General features: G+C 40.5%; 1 protein-coding gene across 1 annotated transcript in view; it reads left to right on the forward strand.

Moving 5' to 3' along the window:
- The first annotated feature begins 8,792 nt into the window (after positions 1-8,792).
- LOC149068350 (uncharacterized) overlaps positions 8,793-20,407 on the forward strand; it is a 29,746-nt gene continuing 18,131 nt past the window's right edge. Inside the window, exon 1 of the mRNA XM_089251654.1 lies at positions 8,793-8,954. The gene's annotated coding sequence lies outside the window, so the exon portion shown is untranslated. The remainder of the gene's footprint in view (positions 8,955-20,407) is intronic.

Here is a 20,407-nt window from a genome sequence, read left to right on the forward strand (position 1 = left end):
TTTGGTTTCATTGCAAGTGGAACATTCCTAGCCTTGAGTCGAATGGGAGGAAATTGAGGATCAAGAGGTAAAGACACGACAGGTCCTGCAAATGTACCCAATCCAGCATCAAAAACCTCGCTATATTTTTGAATGACAAAATCCACAGGATTAGATTCAATCTTTTTGACTCCATTCAATGAAATACCCAGAGGCTCAAACCATGACAAACCCAAAATATTTGTGCATTTACATTTTGAAATTAGCAATTGTAATCTGACTTTCTTGTTCCCAAATTGTACTTCTACTATGCATGAACCTAGAAGTGAAATTAAATTTCCTTGAAAATCCCGCAACTTCACAAAAGTGTTTCTAATCTTAGGTTTGCAGCAACCAAACAAAGTTTCAAAAGTTTCTTTAGAAATTATAGAATAATAAGATCCAGAATCAATCTCCATTTTTAATGCATGGTTGTTCAATAAAACCTCGATACCTTGTTTGAAACCAGAAAAGTTAACTACAGAATTCGAATATTCATTTTCGGTTTTAATTTCATGTGTATTATGTGTGTATGCTTTATTTTTCTGAATACTCTTGGCCCGGCATACAGTTTGTACATGCCCTTTCTTGCCACAGTGCCTGCAAGTCGCTGATTTGAAACGACAATTAGAACGGTCATGTCGTCCACCACAACCAAAACATACATAACTGTTATTAGAAAAATCATCCTTTGAAACATTTTTTTGTTTCGAATTAAATTTCTTTTTGCACTTCACTTGATCAACGAAATCAGAAGTTCCTGAATTAGAAACTTGAGAATTTTGAGAATGAATTTGTTTTGATTGTGAAAACGCAGTTTCAGCTGCAAGGCACTTGGCAACAGCATCGTCAAAATTCAATTTTGGCTCTGCCAGTAACTTCCGTTGAGTTCCTTCATCTCGTAATCCACATACCAACTGATCGCGCAATCGTTCAGCAAGAGTAGTACCAAAATTACAATTTTCAGCTAATTTTCTTAATTCGGTAACGTACGAATTTACTGACTCATTGTTTAACTGTACTCTCTTATGAAATTGAAATCTGCAATAAATTTCGGAGGGTTTTGGGCAGAAATGATTCTTCAGTAGTTCGAGTATGTTATCGAAACTCACATCAGAAATCTGCTGAGGCGACACAAGGGAACGCAAAATCCCTAGCGTTTTTATTCCGCACACAGCCAAAAGAACAGCCCTTTTCTTTTCAGGAAGCGTTATCGCATTTGCTTCCAAGAAAAAAGTCAGCTGTTGTATATATAAATCCCAGGACCCCGAATTTGAGGTATCGAACTCAGGCATAGACCCAATTGTTGCCATGTTAGAATTTTATAAACATCAATATAAATAGATACCAGTGCCACGAAACTCGAGCGTGATAAGGAAAAGCAATGTCGAAATAAACATACCAGCTCTCATCAGGCATCAGTTTGGTAAACATCCCATAGTTCGTCGCCAGTTTTATGTTTCATTCTCGCTGAAACATTCGTCCGAGTGGAAGACGATAGAAGACGAAGTGAACTCTTTGACTTATTGCATTTAATACACATACACATGATATAGGATGAAGCACGAATAGAAATAGATGTTAACGCGTTGGCTACATGAGTGCGAATGCTCGAGAGAGCGTGAGACACAGAAGCAGAACAGACAGCAATCTTAAATCACTTGAACATTATAAACAAAGCACAGAATAAGGTCTATTAGATGCTGCCATCTATATTAACGAAATAGATCACAGCAAATGTTCTTGTAAGAGATGATATAGCTTCTCCCCTGCCACCGAATGTGTGGCCCCAGTGTCAGCACACACTGCTCCACGCTTATGACAGATCATGACTTCGATAGCATTTCTTTGACGTCTCTCAGTTGAGAAACTGTAAAAGTCCAAGGTGCCGACACTAACTTCTGGGGTGTTCGTGGCAGGATTGCACGTCCGATATCTGGACTTGACGACACCAGGTTCTCCGCACCCGTAACATCTTAGTACGTGACTGCTACTGGCATCTTTCGATTCCGTATTAGGATGGGATGATAAACTGTATAAGTCTAAACCGTTGACACTGGGTCCTGGTCTATCCGTTGGAGGATTACAAGTTCGGCAGCGGGACTTTGTAACACCAGGTTCCCCCACAACCATAACATCTTAAGACAGGATGACGTCCTGCATCTTCCGATTCCGGATTCGCACGTTGATTAGAATGATAGTCTCTTTGTCGCACTGGAGACCTAGGGGGGTTCATGTTGCTTTGACTAAAACTTCTTCCCCTCACATTGGATTTCACTCTTTTTGTTTCGACGGTTATCATAAGCATCAAGTTTCTCCACGATCTCATCAGGGGTAGTCCACTCACTCCAAACATCCAGAAAATGTTCTCTAATTTCAGGAGGGATCCTCATCTTCATCTGATCCAAAATCATTAGATCTTTCAGCTTGTCAAAGTTTGAAATGTTCAGTTCGGACAGCCAGCCCTCAAAGTAACTTTGAATCTCAAAGTGATAGTCCTTCCAGGTACTTCCAGGTGCTTTTCTGTGAGTAGAGAAGAGCTGCCGGAACCTTTCTGCACTTAGCTTGAAACGGCGTAAGAGCACCTCCCGGATGTGGTCGTAATCATGGGCCTTATCTTCAGGTTCTCGCGCAATGAGTTTAGCAACCTCATTCGGCAAAACTCCCAGTACATACGCAACCCAGTTCACCTTCTGCATTTTCAAGAATTTTAGCTGTCTTTCAAACAACTTTAGGAATAGCGACATATCATCTTCACTCGGATTGAAATTCGGGATCAATCTCTTCACGTCGAACTTGGGCTGATCGATGAGAGCGACGGATGGCTCTTCTGCCGGTTGCGAGAGTCGTTGAAACTCATGCTGCAACCGCATCTTTTCAAGTTCAAACGAACGTTCTCGTTCCTTTTCTTCGGCGATTCTAGATCGTTCCTTTTCTTCGGCGATCCTAGATTGTTCCTTTTCTTCGGCGATTCTAGATCGTTCTTTTTCTCTTTCGTCAACTATTCTAGCTCGTTCTTCTTCTCCCTCTCTTTCTCCGATAATAGTAGCCAGCAGGGCTTTCACGAATTCTTCCTCATAACCGGAGGACTTTGTTATTATGTGTTAGAGACTACTACACGCGAATCATTCGGAACTTCCTCTCATAATTCTAGAGCGAGTAGGATCAAATCTCGTTTGTTACCTTTGGCCAAGTACGCCATTTCGATTTTAGGCGCTATCAGGAACTTCACAGTTGAGATCGAATGTCCGTTTCGTACTGCCTTCAGTTCGAGCCACGACGCTGGGCGCCAGTTTTTTAAGGGGACGTCGTGTCGGAGGTGCGTCACATTTCCGTGAGGTGGCGGAATATCCCTATACACTTGATATTCGAGGGGGTGTCCAATTTATACACGAAACTACGGAACTTAACGAAGAAGCCCTTAGAAGCACACTCAAAACATACAACCTTCCAGGACGGAAGCCACATTCCAACTCACGTTCTCTTCTCTTGGAAGATAGATTTTTTCTTCTCACCTTCTTTTAACAACGTATAAACAAACAAAACGCATTATGTGCTGTAAGGACACAGAGAGTTAGTAAAAATATACATACTGGGAAAATAGATTCGTTACATATGTATATTTATTTCCAGTGAAATAAATTCATGCGATCTGTTTCATAACAAATCAGAGAAGAATGGCAATATGTCGAGTGATGAATGGTACAGACTAGCGCAGGGGTTCTCAAACTTTGTCCATCTGCGATGCCCCGTTACTTTAATCAATGTTCGCCAACGGCTCACCATAGCAGTTTAACAAAGAATCTCTTTGCGAAACCTTCGGGATGCTCCGCGGTGCCCCTGACAAAGGTTGGTAACGCACAGTTTGAGAACTAATAAGTTCTTGGATTTTTTCCCTCGTAATTTCACCAGAGGGCCTTCAGGTAAGTGCTGGCAAACCTCACGACGCCATAGTTCATATTTGAAAGTATCGTAAGCCCTCGGATAAGCGCTAATTGAAAAACACTAGATAATTTTTGAGAGTAGACTGAACGTTTCGTGGACACTTTCTGTTTTTCTGAAATACTATATGTATGTATCTTCAGTTACTTTTAAACTTTCCTCGTAATACATGGGCAATTCCAGGCCCGGCCCAGGTGCCTCAAGTGCAAAAGGGACTTCACGAAGATGAGATCCAGTTAAAATTTTCGAAAGTGAACTGTTAGGCAGGAATTTCTGAACAGGTAGAGGGCTTAGAGGCCCTTTGATGCCCGTAAGACCGCCCTGTGTGGACCACCAATGTGTTGTTGTGGGAAATATAAAGAAACAAATAACGCCCGGAATTCTGCTTTAAAAAGCGATGAGTATATACAGCATTTATATTATTTTATTTCGGAAATATTCAAAGGATTCTCAAAGTGTGTGTGCTCGTGGCTCATCGCCCATACATAAAGTGGTATTTCTAGGAGCTCAAACTCTACTTAAGGCGCCCAAAGAAAAGGCGATACTTCTTGGAGCTTGAATTCTAGTCATTACTTCATAGGTTCAGTGGTCTGTCCACAATAAGTTCCCGTGCCTGATTTCTTCAAAAGGCGCCTTAGTCAATGCTCTTGGTGGCCCTTCAGAACAGAATGAGCATTTCGTGAACGCCATGTCCTCATACCTATGAAAGGTATTTCTAGGAGCTCTACCGAGAACGACCAATAGCAAGAGAAAAAAGTTACAGCTAGAAGCAGGCAAGAGATTCTGACAGGGGCTGATCTGAACATGCTTCCAGACGAAGAGCTTGAGAGCGATTGCCAAAAATGGTAATGAAAAAACCTCCATTTTCTTTTTATCCTTCTTCTCTTAAAGATTAGTGCAAACCCAATCACTGTGAAACTGCAAAAAGCGCAAATATAAATGTAGGTTTTTTTTTCCTTACTCATCATTCCTATCGTCAATGAAGGTAGAAAATGAAAAAGTCAGTATTTTTCAAGTTTTTTAAAGATCAACAGTCATTTAGAAAAATAGGCGCCAATGTAGGCAAAATTTCGATTGGGGGAGCAATCGCTCCCTTTGCTCCCCCCCCCCCCCGGCTACGCCACTGCTAATCTCATTTATAAACGTGGAAATCCGAGGTCAAAGAGCGAAAAAAAAAATTAATATTGATCAAGGGGAGAAAAATAAGGGAAAATGATTTCTGTTAGAGCTCTAGGAGGGGCAGCAAATCCGAGGTTATGAGCAGGGCCGTTTTGAGAGTATCCTGGGATACCTTCCTCCTCACCCCCAATCCAGGGACGCAACTAGATACGTTTTGAGCCGGAACAAGCCGGGGCCTTCGTGATGTTCGTTTTCCCCTTCTTACCGGCTCATATTAGGTAAGAAGTGAAAAACGAACATCACGAAGGCCCCGAACAAGCTCGCATTTCTGTGACCCCGTGTAATGTAGAAGGAGCAGTCAAAGGGTGAATTCGGCTACCCAACTAGTCCAGCGCCAGGGCACCAGACCAGCCAAACCCCCCGCCCCCCCCCTAGTTGCGACCCTGCTTTTCCTGGCTAAAAATTCCTGCTTACGAAGTTAAACTCTTACCTACTCCTACTCTTGGAATTTTTAACATCTCATATTTACGAGTCCTCCTCTGCACCCGAGACTCCCCCCCCCCCTTCCCGGGGATGTGCCGGGTTGGCCCGTGCGTAAGACTACACTGGTGAATAGGCAAATAATAATAATAAGGAAAATGATCCCTCCATGAGGGGTGCCATATCCGAGGTGAAAGAGGGAATGAGAGAGAGAGAGAGGATGACGTCACTCTCCGCTATACATACGAAAGGTCTAGGGCGTTCACCCGGAAAGTGAAAGGACATGGGTTCAATACCCCGCAAAAGCTGTTGAATTTTTTCTCTTTCCAAAATTCATCTTCGCAACAGCCAGTTGTTAAAAACCTTCGAAAGAGGGAATATTTAAAAATCCATGATAAAAGGGCAGAAAAAATTAGGGAAAATGATTTCTGTCCGCTTTAGGAGAGGCGCCAAATCCGAGGTGGCAGAGTGAAAAAAAATTTAAAGATCTACAAAAAAAAAATTAAGGAAAATGGCTGTTGTCCGCTTAAGAAGGGTGCCAAATCCATGATGAAATGGTCAAAAGAGTCTTATTGACCAAAAATATTAGGGAAAACTGTTTCTTTCTGCTCATAGGAAATGGAATCAAATCTGAAATCTGAAGTAAAAAGTCGATAAAAAAATAGGGAAAATGATTTTTGTCCACTGTGGGAGGGAGGGAGGGAGCAGCTCTAGGATGGGCAACAAATCCGAGGTGATGAGCAGGGCCGTCTCCATCTCCCCCGATCCAGGGACGCAACTAGATACTTTTGGAGCCAGGACAAGCTCGCATTTCTGTGCCCCCCGTGTAATGTAGAAGAAACAGTTAAAAAGTGAATTCGGCTCCCCCACTAGTCCAGCGCCTGCGGTCACCAGACCCGCCTACTCCCCCTTGAGATTGCGCGGCCCTGCACTATCTGGCTAAAAATTCCTGCCTTCCAATTTAAACCTTACATAACTCCTACTCTTGGAGATTTTAACATCTCATTTTCAAGAGGCCTCCTCTACACCTGAGACCTCCCCCCTAGTGAATACGCAAAATAACAATAATAGTAACGAAAATGATCCCGTCCCCTCCATAGCTCCCACACGGGGTGGGCTGACAAGGCTCCAGCCCTGGGGCCCGTGAGGATTTTAATCATTTTTTTGTTTTTTCACGCTATAAATTCATCATAAAGGGGGCCCCGTAAAAGATCCCAGCCTAGGGGCCCTGCTTCAGGATGTGGGGGCCATGGTGAACGCATAGGCGGGGATAGACTTGGAAGTCTGGGGGGGGGTACGATGATGATGTCAATTCATGTATACATATATACATTAGATCAGTCGACTCCACCTTTGACGCTGGGGGGGGGGGGGGGCGTATCTCAGCCCATGGGTGAAAGAGCGAAAAATAAATAAGTGAAAATAAAAAAGAAACAAGCGAAGAAGGGGTTATAAAAAACCTTTTGCAAAATAACCTTGCAAAATGAGAAAAAAGAGAAAAGGTGGCCAATGCATTCTTAGAAGGGAGGGTGGGACTTGGAAGATCAGTTGCGTTCTAAAGAACAGTGGCGAGCGAAGCGGCTCACGGTTCATTTTCCGAGCCTCTTAAGGGGCCGCTCAAGTATTACGTCATCATCGACTTTTGATGACAAGGGGGGGGGGTTTGGATAATGCTTACGTCATCAACCACCTTTTATGAAAATATGAAATATTTTAATGGCAACTTACTCGGCGCGCAAAAAACTAGAAAAACCTTTCGATAGTTTGTGGGCACGTGAAGTAACATTCCCCCCTATTGATAAGTGCCCTGCAGAGCCCCTTCAGTGATCTCTAAATGTTTCGCGGATCCAAGTGATCTGCCAATGTGTCCGGGCCGCTTAAATGCTCTGGAAATGTATCCGGGCCGCTTAAATGTTCTGGAATTGTACTACGGGACACTTAAGCGATCTGTAAATGTGCCGCTTAGTTCATTTTTACAAAATTAGGTTTGAAGAGGGCAGACCGCATCAGATATCCCCCAGGGCCATATTTAGACCGCGGGTCAAGGACCTTTACGTGATTTATCATTATATGGCTTAGAGCGTGGGTCGCAATGAATGTATTAAATATAAATTTTGAGTTCATAGCCTTCAAATAACATTTAAATTAACAGAAATTGATTATAATAACATTTAAAGGTATTTTCTTCCGAAATTTCAATTAAAAAAAAATATTTTTTTTGCATTACAAAAATAAATTTTTGATCGTGGGAGGGGGCATGAGAGACCCCCTATGCCCCCCCCCCCGTGTACGTCTCTGATCCCAGCAATATGCGTTAGGATTCAGAGGGGCAGTACTGATGACAAAATTTTGCTGACAAGGGGGGGGGGGAAGTGGCTAAAAATTTGCTTACGTAATACTTGAACGGCCCCTAACCAGTGATGGTAACCATAGTCCCCACATCCTGTAGCAGGGTCCCTAGGCTGAGATTTTTTGCGGGCCCCTCGGTCAGCCTTTTAACAGGCCCCTTCTGTAGCTAATTTATAGCATGAAAAAGCAAAAAAATGGTGATAATCGTCCCGGGCCCTTTCAGCTCCGCCTATGTGGGGACCATGATGGTAACCTCTTCCAGCAAAATTTCCCTCAAAAATTTCCCTTTTGACTAAATTTTTCCCATGCATTCCGAAAAATGTGCTACCATCTAGCGGGTAAAATACATAACCAAGTATGTTACAATAGAAAAAGTATAGCACTGCATTAATTTCTTTTTTTTTTCAAAAAATTCTTTTGTTTGATGCTCTCTCAAAATTTTCCAGAAATGCTAAGAAATTTCCCACTTTGTCAAATTTTCCCAAAAAATCCCACGTATTACCATCACTGCCCCTTAAGAGGAAATGGGTCACTTGAATTTCCCTCGCTCGCGGTTCGTTAGTAGCCAATAGGAGCAGGCAACATGGGCGATAAAAGTGGATCACGGGTCATTTCCGACCAATTACAAGAGGCGTTTCAACGGAAAACAATTCACTTAAATTTCCGCCGTTCGTAGTTTATCACGGTTCGTTAGTAACAGGCAATATGAGCCGTCACGGTTCTTTTCACATTTGCGAAAGTCTGCCTGTTCTTGGTAGTTTCTTGTGTGCGATGGAAGTGTAAAAGGGCGGCGGTTCTTTTTTCAAGAACACCGTCGCCCACTCACTCTTTGAAAAGAGCGGCTCTTCTAGACGGCTCATGAGCAGATCGCCCATCTCTTATCTACATTGGCATTCATTCATTGTATTTTAAGGGCTTTCGATCATGCCGTAGTTTTATGTTTATATTTCATTGGGCATCATTGCATTTGAAGTGAAAACCATCATTTGATCGATCAACGCATCCATTGTTGGTGGGAAAGGTTGTCAACTTCGTATATTCATTAGGTGAGACATTTCTTTTTTTGTTCTTATCAAAGATTGGGAATTTCATTCCATTTTTCCGAAGCAAATTTATTCTTTCTGTACATTTAAACATAATGTGCTGCCATCTATCAGTGAAAGGAAGTACTCGTACGTTTGTATAGAATTTAAATCTCAGGAAATAATCACCTGTCTTTAAATCTGTGGATTTTGATTGTTTCTGATATATTTAGGCTGACCGTATTTCCTCGAGAGAAATACGGGAAATTGGGATTCCAAATACGGGAAAATACGGGACATCGCCAATTATCGCCAAGAACAACGCCAAAAGTGCAACAAGTTGCCAAATATTGCTGAAATTACTGAAAAATCGCGATGGTGGAAAACGAAGCGTTACTGCAAATTGCAGTGGATTAAAATGAATTCGACGAAATAATACATTCAACAAGACAAACGTGGGAAATTGAAGTTCTTATTTGTAGCTGTAATTATCATAATATAGTTTATGAGTTGAAAAATAATTTCAATCTTTGACTTCAATAAAGAATTAAAATCCAAGTAGGCACCATGTAAAAAAACGGGAAAAACCGGGACACTTTTGCAAAAAAGTCGGGACAGCCAGAAAAAAAAAGAAAACCGGGACTGTCCCGGGAAATACGGGACGCATGGTCACCCTATATATATATTTCTTTTTGACTGATTCTGTTCCCTAAATTATTTTTTACGTAATATCTGGATTTTGATTGTTCATTATCGATTTTGGAATTATTTCTTTCACTGATCATGGCTTCGATTTGCTTTAAATTCGATTTGCTTTGGTTATTCGAAAAATCTGGGTCCTTTTTGAGTGAAAGTGGGTCCCTCTCATATAAAAATTTATCTTGAAAAAAAATTATGCGCCCCCCCCCCCCCCAATAACTTACTGGTATTCCTATAAATTATCTTCCAGGGCATGCCCAGGTCACCTGCTTATATTTCTTCGTTGAGACTGAGCTGTGGGCCATGTTGTGGGTAGAAAAAGGTATCTGTGAATCAAGTAATTTTTATTGCTTAAAACATGTTCTATCCAAAAGTTCGTTCATACTTATCCAAAGGTGAGAATTTAAAACGTATGGAGTTCCGCAAATCTAAAACAAATATACAGTTTATCCCGCTTATAACATTCCTCCCATTTAGAACTTTTCCCACTTTGTATAACTTAGTTTTCCTGGTCCTAACAATAAGTAATTCTCTCATTAAGATTTCCTTTTAACCCTACAATGCATGATTTCTTTTATTTTGAGCTGATAATTTTTTCCGTAATTAATTAAACCCTTTAGAAAGCCGGAAAACAAATTAAAAAAAAAATCTATTTCGAGTTGTACTCCTTATACATGGTCTGAAAGGGGACGTACAGGTGCAAGACGATGTAAACTCGCATATAAAATAAATGTATTGAAGTATTATTACTTTCCAAATACATAACTACCTTCTTTGTGATTCCAACTATAGAAGAAAAAAAACTTGGGTTGCCAACTTCAACGTAAAAAAAAAAGAAACAAATGCAAATAAGTCATTTTTCGACCCTACAGTGCATATTTTTCTTTTTTGACAGGTTTTACAGAAGATTTACATTTCTTTTTTAATTGTGGAGTTTTACTGTCATTCATAAATAGGGTGACCATACGTCCCGTATTTCCCGGGACAGTCCCGGTATTTTCTGTTTTTTTTTGGCCGTCCCGACTTTTTGGCAAAAGTGTTTTTCCCGTATTTTACACGATGCCAACTTGAATTTTTATTCTTTATTAAAGTCAAAGATTGACATTATTTTTCAACTCATAAATTATTTTACGATAATTACAACTATATATGAGAATATTAATCTCCCACATTTGCCTTGAACGTTCGTCTTTCGTGGAATACATTGTAATTCACTGCAATTTGCATCATTTCCCGCCATTGTGATTTTTCCGTATAATTTCAACAATATTTGGCAACTTTGTTTGAATTTGGCGTTGTTGTTGGTGAAAATTGGCGATGTCCCGTATTTCCCCGTATTTGGAAACGTAATGTCCCGTATTTCTCTCGAGGAAATATGGTCAGCCTATTCATAAATGTCTTTTGAAAGAAATTGAGAAATGGGAACAATGAATATTTCAAACACGAAGTTGCCAATTGACAACGGAAAAAGAAACATGTTTAAAATAGCTGTTGCTAATTGGCAACAGTTATGCACTGTTGTTAACTAGGGTTAAAATGTTTTCCTATTTAAAACGTTTTCTATGATGGTTTTTTGAAAAACGTTATAAGCAGGATCCACTTTAATTAACAGTTGGAGGCACACATTTATATATTTACTAATAAATCAATCTGTAAATTCCCTTCTGATTGATTTTACATTTCATTAAAAAAATCTTAGTACTTTCAATATTTTCTGACCAAATTAGATTCTCTCTCAGACTCTTATCTTCTGATTCCCTATTCATACTTTGGTTTTTCTGGTAAAATGATTTTATTTTCCCTCCCTGATGGTCCACCACTCTGATCTGTCGCCATTTAACTGCCACATATTTTCACACCTGAATATGCGAGCTATGTCAGATTTGTGTTGGTGAAACTTAACAGTGTGCTTATGTGTGTGTGCCCAGCATTTGACGTATTTTGTGTTCAGTAGCTGTTGTCATCTATCTAGCGCCGCAACTAGATACTTTCTCAAACGGGCCAAGCAAACTAGAGATGTAAAATTCTCGAGAATAATCTTTCGGAGAATATTCTCATCGAGGAGAATATTCTCTGGTAGGACTACTATTATAAACAATTCGAGAATATTCTTATATGTATTTGATGAGAATATTCTCCTGTTATTTATAATACAGTTGCATATAATATCCTTGAGAATATTCTCCGAAAGGGCTACTTTCATAAATTACTGGGGAATATTCTTATAGAAAATAATAAGAATCATTCTGAAGTTATTAATAATAGTCCTTCCGGAGAATATTCTCGAGTATTCTCCTCAATGAGAATATTCTTCATTTACCGAAATCTTTCCAGAGAGTATTATCAAGAATATATGTAATAACATGTATTATAATGAATAATCTCCATAAACAACTTGAGAATAATCGTTATTTTTGATAAGAATATTCTCTAGTAAATTCTAGTAGTAGTCCTTGGAGAGAATATTATCTGTTCCCGTCAAGAAGATGGGCATTTGAAGTTTGTAGACCACAATATTAAAGTTTGAAAGCAAGAAAATTAAACCAACATGGCTGAATTGCACAACTTTTAAAGAAATGTGAGTGATACAGAATTTAAGTGTATGTGCATTGGAGAAAATAAGAGTCCTGTATCTTCTTAGAATGAAGGTGATTGTATAAGAACAAACATATTGTATATTAACAAATGCAAAAAAACTTTGACAAAAAAAAAAAAACAAAAAAAAACGGGTATTTTTTTCAAAAAAAGTCAGAAAAAAGAAAAACCGTGACTGCTCCGGAAAATACGGGACAATGCGGGACGTATAGTCACCATGTTCACAATGTTTAAAAAAAAACCGAGCTCAAGATCTGTCCCTGGTTGACGGACGTCTTCTTTTTTGATATAAGTTCAAGTGTCCTACGTTTTAGAAAATTTGCCCTTTTGTCCAGGTTTGAGAACTGCAACTATTTTGACAATTAATTTCTTACAAGATTCATCGAAAGACTGGTTATTTGTGGAGATGAAGATTAGAAGGAAGAAAATTCATCACTGCCCCCCCGGGGACTCGAACCCCGGTCTCTCGCTTGCCGGACGAGTGCTCTACCATCTAAGCTATGGAAGCAGGTAGAGTATTTCAACCTTGGAGCGTATATATATATGTTGAAAGGCATCGTACATGGACGGGGTCAACAATCAACTAATAGCTCGTGAATGACAAATGCCAACCGGATGGCCATATGCATATAGAAACGTCCTCTCCACTTTTTAATACAAGATTCATCGAAAGACTGGTTATCATAGACTGGTTATAGGTTGAAATGTTCGATCTACTTCCATAGCTTAGATGGTAGAGCACTCGTCCGGCAAGCGAGAGACCGGGGTTCGAGTCCCCGGGGGGGGGCAGTGATGAATTTTCTTCCTTCTAATCTTCATCTCCACAAATAACCAGTCTTGAATCTTGTATTGACAAGTGGAGAGGACGTTTCTATATGCAATTAATTTCTTGTTATTAAATTTTTTTGAGAGGAAACGTCAAAATATCACGATGTCAGGATATTTCCGACCCCGCATCGCAGGGATACTTTATTCTGCTTATTTTTATTCCGCCAGGTTGAGTGAAATTTTTTTATTTGGGCAGACGCATTGGAAACAAAAATTTTAAAATCCTTTTCCGGCGGGTGTGAATGAAATGGAGATGCCGGACATATAGACGTCAATTTATATCTTATTACAGCTTGATTGCCGAAATTGGTATATTCTAGATTGGATAAACTCAATTCCAGATTCTATCACATACAAGAAAAAAAAAAAATTATTCTTTGATTATTTATATAAGGACTATTACGATTACGGACTGATTATCTGTGGATGATGCTATATGATCACAATTTGTACGATTATTTATTCCAGATTATTTATTGTATATATGTATGTCATTGTTATTTTCACATAATTAATAAATTTCCTTATACACCCATCCCCCGGGAAAGCTTCGATATCTCTCTGAGATGGGAAGCGGGGTGTGTCCGGTCCTTCAATGTTCAATGTGACTTACGTGAATAACTTTCATTTTTAGTTTCTTAAATTTTTAAGTCTGTTCGAGGACAACCTGTTCCATCATCGCGAGTAAGTTTAGAAGGGAGTTTTTCTCATTAAACTCGAATATTTATGGTTTATCGATTTTCACGAATATCGGATACTACGGATGTTTTTCACGTGCCAATTCGCTATATCCGGGCTCTGCTGTTTATACATGACGCATCACTGGATTTGTTGGTTTACATTGATTATACATTTGTTTCATTATCTCTGATGGTGGACAGTGACCCAATACATTATACACTGCTCAAAACAATTAGGGGAGCACATGGTTTTAACAAAATTACGCAAAGATGTATACCGATAAGTAACATAAAATGAATCATCCATAATTTAAAGCCTAGCAGGAAACGGAAGAAGAAAACTTCATATGCAAATCAAAGTTCATGACGTCAAAAACCAGAAAAAGGAGATAAGGGCAGAAATCGGGATGTTGCAGAAACGTCTGTTTTACTGTGAAATTCGATTGCGCAGTATTGTTTTTTGAGACAAGGTGACTTGAGAATGTCTCAACAACGTGATTTACCGGAATCCATGGCATGGCGTGTTATAGGCAGACTGGAATCCGGGCAAACACAACGTAGTGTCGCGGACGCTGTTGGAGTCGCCAGAAGTGTTGTTGCAAGGCTGTGGAATCGATTCCAAGAAGCAGGAAATGTTAGACGTCGACCAGGGCAAGGTCGGCCACGCGCCACTACAGCAACTGATGACCGGTATATACGGTTAACAGCCCGTCGAAACAGAACAGAGAATGCTACGCAGCTGCAAAGACGGTTGCTCTTGGCAACAGGACGAAGGGTGTCCAGCCAAACAGTACGTAATCGGCTTCATGAGGGAGGGCTCTATGCACGTACGCCAATGGTCTGCATTCCGTTGATCCCCACGCCACCGTGCGGCCCGAAGAAGATGGGCTGCTGAACATCGAGATTGGGAGCAACATGATTGGAGCCAAGTGCTGTTTACAGACGAGTCCCGATTCAGTCTGGAGTGTGACACCCGACGTGTTCTGGTATGGAGGGACAGGGACACTCGAAATAACCCCGCATTCGTTCGTGAAAGGTCACAATACAGACGAGCTGGTTGGATGGTATGGGGTGGAATCAGCATTGGCGGACGTACGGACCTGCATATCATTCGGAATGGCACTTTGACGGCCCGAAGGTATGCAGACGAGATACTGCGACCTCATGTCATCCCTTATGCTGGAGTGGAGCCATTGGAGATTCCTTTGTTTTCCAGGATGATAATGCCCGACCGCATAGAGCTCGTCTGGTGAAGAACATGCTTGAAGCTGAAACAATACAGCGTATGGAATGGCCAGCGTGCTCTCCTGACCTGAATCCAATCGAGCATGTTTGGGACATGCTCGGACGACGCATTGCTGCGCGACCAAGGCCGCCTGTTACTGTCCGAGACTTGCAGATTGCACTTCTTGAGGAGTGGAACAGTATTCCCCAAAGTCTGATCGATAACCTCATCGCATCCATGGCAAACAGGTGTGCAGCAGACTTTGCTGTTCGAGGAGACCACACGCCCTATTAAAACTCATGCATCATGTCTAAACAGTACGTTTTTTTATCGTTTACATGTAACCAAATTGTTGCCCTAAATCATCTTTTCATGTTTTTTTTCCATATTTTCAAACAATTAAAGCTTAATTCCAAATTTTTTTACGTCTTTTTTCTGTATTGCGCATTGATACGCGTGTACTATCCATTGTATGCCAATACGTGGCTGTCTCGCACGGTTTTCTTCACTTTTTTGCTTGTTCCCCTACTTGTTTTGAGCAGTGTATATATCAGGTGCGAAATCTTTCGTCAAATATTGCGTCTTCATAAATGTTTGACTAAAGAGTTATGCTGATGCGATTCCTATCCTGCGGTTTCAAGTACATGACACCCTGTGACGTATTAACTCTTCAAAAACCTGTTCTTTGTACGTCACCTTTTCGTCTCACTTGCTCCTCCCTTTTCTGGGGAGGAAAAACAAATGATTCTCTACCGTGTGTATTTCTTGGATTAAAAAGAAACTTGCGTTTTCAACAATAAATATGATAGAAAATTAGGAATGTAACTAGACCGGGGCACTGTCTCAGGGCTCCGAGCCGAATGGGGCTCCACAAAAATTTACACTTACCGGGGGTCTGTCCAGCCAAAATTTGGGTCCGTTTTCCGGACCTTTCACAAAATTTCGGATCCGAAAAACGAACCCTTCACGAAATAAAAAAAATAACGAATCCATAAATTTTAAATTTAATTTCTTTTGTGATAGACAAACTAGATTATTTCGCTTCCTACAAAATTCTCACAAAATTAATGACACTTTTCACAAAATTGAAGAAAATTTTCACAAATACAGGACCCTGCAAAAAAGTCGGAGCAGACCCCAAATAGAAGTCTGCCCGGGAGCCCCCCGAAAAGGCACAATGAGGTCTTATAGAAAATGAGTTTTATGTCACCCGCGGCTCACTTGCCCAGTTCCTGGGTTTCCTGCTGCTGCTCCCCAGAATAGTTAAGTGGTGTTTTCACTTATAAAAGAACCAGTTCAAAGCAAAAAGAGGCACAAAAAATCAATATCTTCATTCCCCCGCCGGGACGTCCCCAGAAGCCACGGCGCCCACTTTGAGAAACCCTGTCATATTATCACATCACCGGATTCACATTAATGATACATTCATTTAATTCTCATCTGAGATGGTGGAGATTGAATTAGTTCATCATATGAAGGGTGACCAACTTCTTTCTATTCGAGAGCCAATATAATGTTCAGTTGCTGCATCACGATCCGCAAGTGCCACTCCGATGTATGTATATGCCACGGTTCAAGGTAAAAGCTCGGAGGCAAGGTGTCCGAAAAATACTCGCAAACGTTCTTATTTCGGATTCATTACCAAGTCAAAGCCCGTTTTTAATCAGTCAATAAACCATCATTAACTTTAATTCTTTACGATTATTAATTAATTGATTAAAAAATAAGGCTAATTGGGGAATTAATATTAATGAATAAATTATTTTATTTATTCTCCACAATAAAAACCCGTTTAAAAAAAATTAATAAAACGATAATAACTTATTAGTTTTCCTAAATGCTGCCACGTATCCAAGTTTAGGTTCACTTGTACTCAAGCCCGTTAGTTAGTGTCCCGACATCTCCAGAGGGATGAGGCGTCAAGATGCCCTCACTGAAAGGGGGTTCAGCGGGCAAAGCTCCTCCAGCGCTCCCATGCGTCAGCGCGAGCAGCGGGCCATCACGACAAAGTAAGTTTCACTTTAATACTTATCACTATACATTCATTAATAAGCGTCATTCATTAGGTACTAAGCGTCACTCACACTAGTAATTGAAATTATTAAACAATCATTAATTAATCAAGTCGAGTGGGGAACTATTAAGTTAATGATGGTTAATTAATTCATTTAAAACGGGCTTTAACTGGTAGGAGTAAATTAATTACGAGCATCATGGACTTAAATAGCGTCGAAACCTCATCACGGTGGTTATTTCGTTTGTTTATTCATTATTTGTTTATAATTATTAAATTATTATCAATCAAAAGACTTCCCCTCGATTTTTCTTACACTATCAATAACTCCTTAATCACCGCAGTTTCTAATTATAAATATCTAGATGTAAGTATTTCTACCGACCTCCCCGTTGGAATCTCCATGTTGATTACGTTTTTCATTAAGTGTCTCCAAAAACTCTTTTTTCGTCGTCGGAACCTCAAAAACTCCACCCGTCACCTCCTCAGACATCTCTGCTTCCAAACCTACATCGTTCCCGTACTCTCAATATGCCTGTGAAATCTGGGACCCCCCATACTCTATCCAATATAGACAAATTAGGATCTATTCAGAATAAATCCGCCCGCTTCATTCTTAACATTCTCTGCCTCCATCACTGAACTCAAGCGCCAACTCAATATGCAACCACTATTTACCCGTGGATATATCTCTCGATTATCTTTCCTTTTCAAAACCCTTCATGGCCATTTTCATATCGACACTTCGAATTTTCTAACTCCAGCTTCATACTTTTCACAAAGAATTAACCATTCACAAAAATTGAAACCCATATTTGCACTCGCAGATTGTTTCAAATTTAGTTTCTTTCCTCTTACAATAACCGACTGGAACAACCTCCCGCCAAACATTATTGATTGTACAACAGTATCCGATTTTCTTTGCAACATCAATCGTCTCTGTCTAACTTCACCTCCGCGTTACCTTGTACAGGCCTCGGCCAAGCAGTATTGAATAAATAACTAATAAGCATCAGGAATTGATAAGTTCATGATGATTGATTGATTCATTTAAAACGGACTTTGACTTGGCAAAAATCCGAAATGAAAACGTCTACAAGCGCTTTTTTAGACTCTCACCAACTCGCCTTGGCAAAACCCGAGTCTTTGGGATTTTACCGTGACATATAAGCCTCAATAAGTAATACGGTGAAACACGGGCAATTTAGTCGCTAAACTTTCTCTCTGGTCTTTTGTATTCCTCAACTTCTTTATAAACTGACGCATTATTTATTAAAGCCTCAGACAATATTTTGACACATTATTCATTAAAAGCTGCGTGCCCAGTTAGATGTAATGCATTAAAGAATTAGTTTCTTCCGCAAATTATTCCATCCTGTACAATCACCCACACAAGCTTCATTTTTTTTAAAAACCGAAGCCATTACAGAGATTGCAAATGATAAATTTCCTACAGCAAATGGTAAAAAAATTTTCTCCACCCATAACTACTACCGGCAACAGCACAAGACTAACGAAGACTGCGAAGCTGACGAAAACTTGCAAAAAAAAATTTTATATAAATCTTTTAAATAGTGTAAAATGTGTGGTACATTTCCTTTATAAAATAAACTGTATAAAAGAAATTTGAATACAAAATTTATAAAAAGATCTTTGTCAAGATTTTTAAAAGATCTTTTATCAAACTTTTATAGCGTAATCCCTGCCTGAGATTAGTAGCAACCTTTCATTTCCACACCATTCAACAATTTTAGTAGTAGCTAGCAAATTGTATTTAAAGCAATAGATTCCTCGAGTGGCCGCGGAGCACCAGGTGAGAACCGCTGATGTAGGGTGAACCTAAGTATGAAGGTATACTTTTATTTTTACCCATATGGATGTTATTTAATATCAATTACAACGGGTGAATAATTTTATCGTATCTGCCTGCGGACCACCTCTGTTCCGTGGACATAGGTTGAGAAATATTAGTGTAAACAGTTCATTTGAAAGCCGAAGGGAGCGGGTCGTTATTTTTTTGCCTTTTCAGCGGTTCCGTAGTTGGGAAAAATGATTGTGGCGGCGTTTTTTTTTTTGTATAAGTGACGCCATCTGCTGGGGAAAGTAACGTCATCAATGGTGCGAGGCGAAAGCGTCCTTCTTTACCAGTTTTGAAAACTGGGAACCCCAGTTTTTGTCATTTGATCAGTTTTTTTGTCACAGCACGGTCATTTTCTGCACACGCGGGCTAAAATTAGACCGGGACCTACAATTTTATTGCCGATTCCGAAAGGCAGGCTTGTTTTTTATACTCATCGAAAGGTTGGTGCCTTAAACCCTCGATGGGGGACTCCCTGCTGTAGAAATTTTTTCTGTGGTTATGTCGCCGTTTCTGTTGTACCCCTGTGTAAGGACGAACCGGGTATCGAACTTGCGTCACCTCAAAACATCCTTTGATACTTTAGGCGATATCTTATCAACCTGGGCTACCGCGCCCCCCAGTTTTTGTCACTGGTAGGCCTATATTGCTCATTTTATTAGTAATTTCGAGGTCCATGGGCGTACGCAGGATTTTCTCGAGGAAGGGGGGTCAATTTTTTTTTGTTCTGGGAGGGGGAGGGGGGTTAAATTTTTCCTGCAAAATAACACTAAAACCTCGGCTCAGGGGCGGGGGGTTAAATTTTTCCTGCAAAATAACACTAAAACCTCGGCTCAGGGGCGGGGGGTGAGGTTATAAACCCCCTGCGTACGCCGATGTTGAGCCTGTCGAATTGTGGACTCTGATCACTTCCCATTGCGGTGGAGCTGTATGGGTAAGAACATACCCCATAGTAAAAGATTCTTGTGAAATCACGATCTTCGAGTACCTAATCAGATCTTTTACAAGCATAATTGAGTAATTTCACCGACGACAAAACAAGGGTGATTCAAGTTGCTTGCCCATAGGACTATCTCTGCAACCGTTAACTTTAGAAGAACAGTAAAATCCCCCTTAACGGATACCCCTCCGATGCGGTCATCCCTGCACTACGTCACATGTTGTCCAGAAACGACACCCTTTCACTTCCGTTCGCCGGCCGCCCATCTACACAGACCATGGCTGCTTGGCATACTACGCCGAGAGGATTAATGAAAAAGATAAGATAAGAAAAATATAATAATAATAATGATGGTGAAATTCATTGAGCAACATCCTGACAAAAGATAAAGGACCCGACTCCTCTAACTCCGGTACTAGTGCCTCCGTTGAGGAAAGATCACCTCGTCTTCACCCTGACAACGCGCAGGTGGCACTGTTTGCAAGCGAGGATCAGGATGAATCCGTAATCTGAGGCCCCTTTCACACGGAGCGGACGCGGGTCCGGAAGAAGTTTTAACAATTGGAATATACTGAGCCTTTCACAGACGAGCCGAAATTCGCCCGCATCTTCGAAATGTTCATGCGGGTCCGGACGTC

This window comes from Pholcus phalangioides, unplaced genomic scaffold (assembly GCF_987345545.1).
Source record: "Pholcus phalangioides strain wild (caught in Gottingen) unplaced genomic scaffold, Ppha-v1.0 ptg000027l_1, whole genome shotgun sequence".
In the NCBI taxonomy this organism is placed as follows: Eukaryota; Metazoa; Arthropoda; class Arachnida; order Araneae; family Pholcidae; genus Pholcus; species Pholcus phalangioides.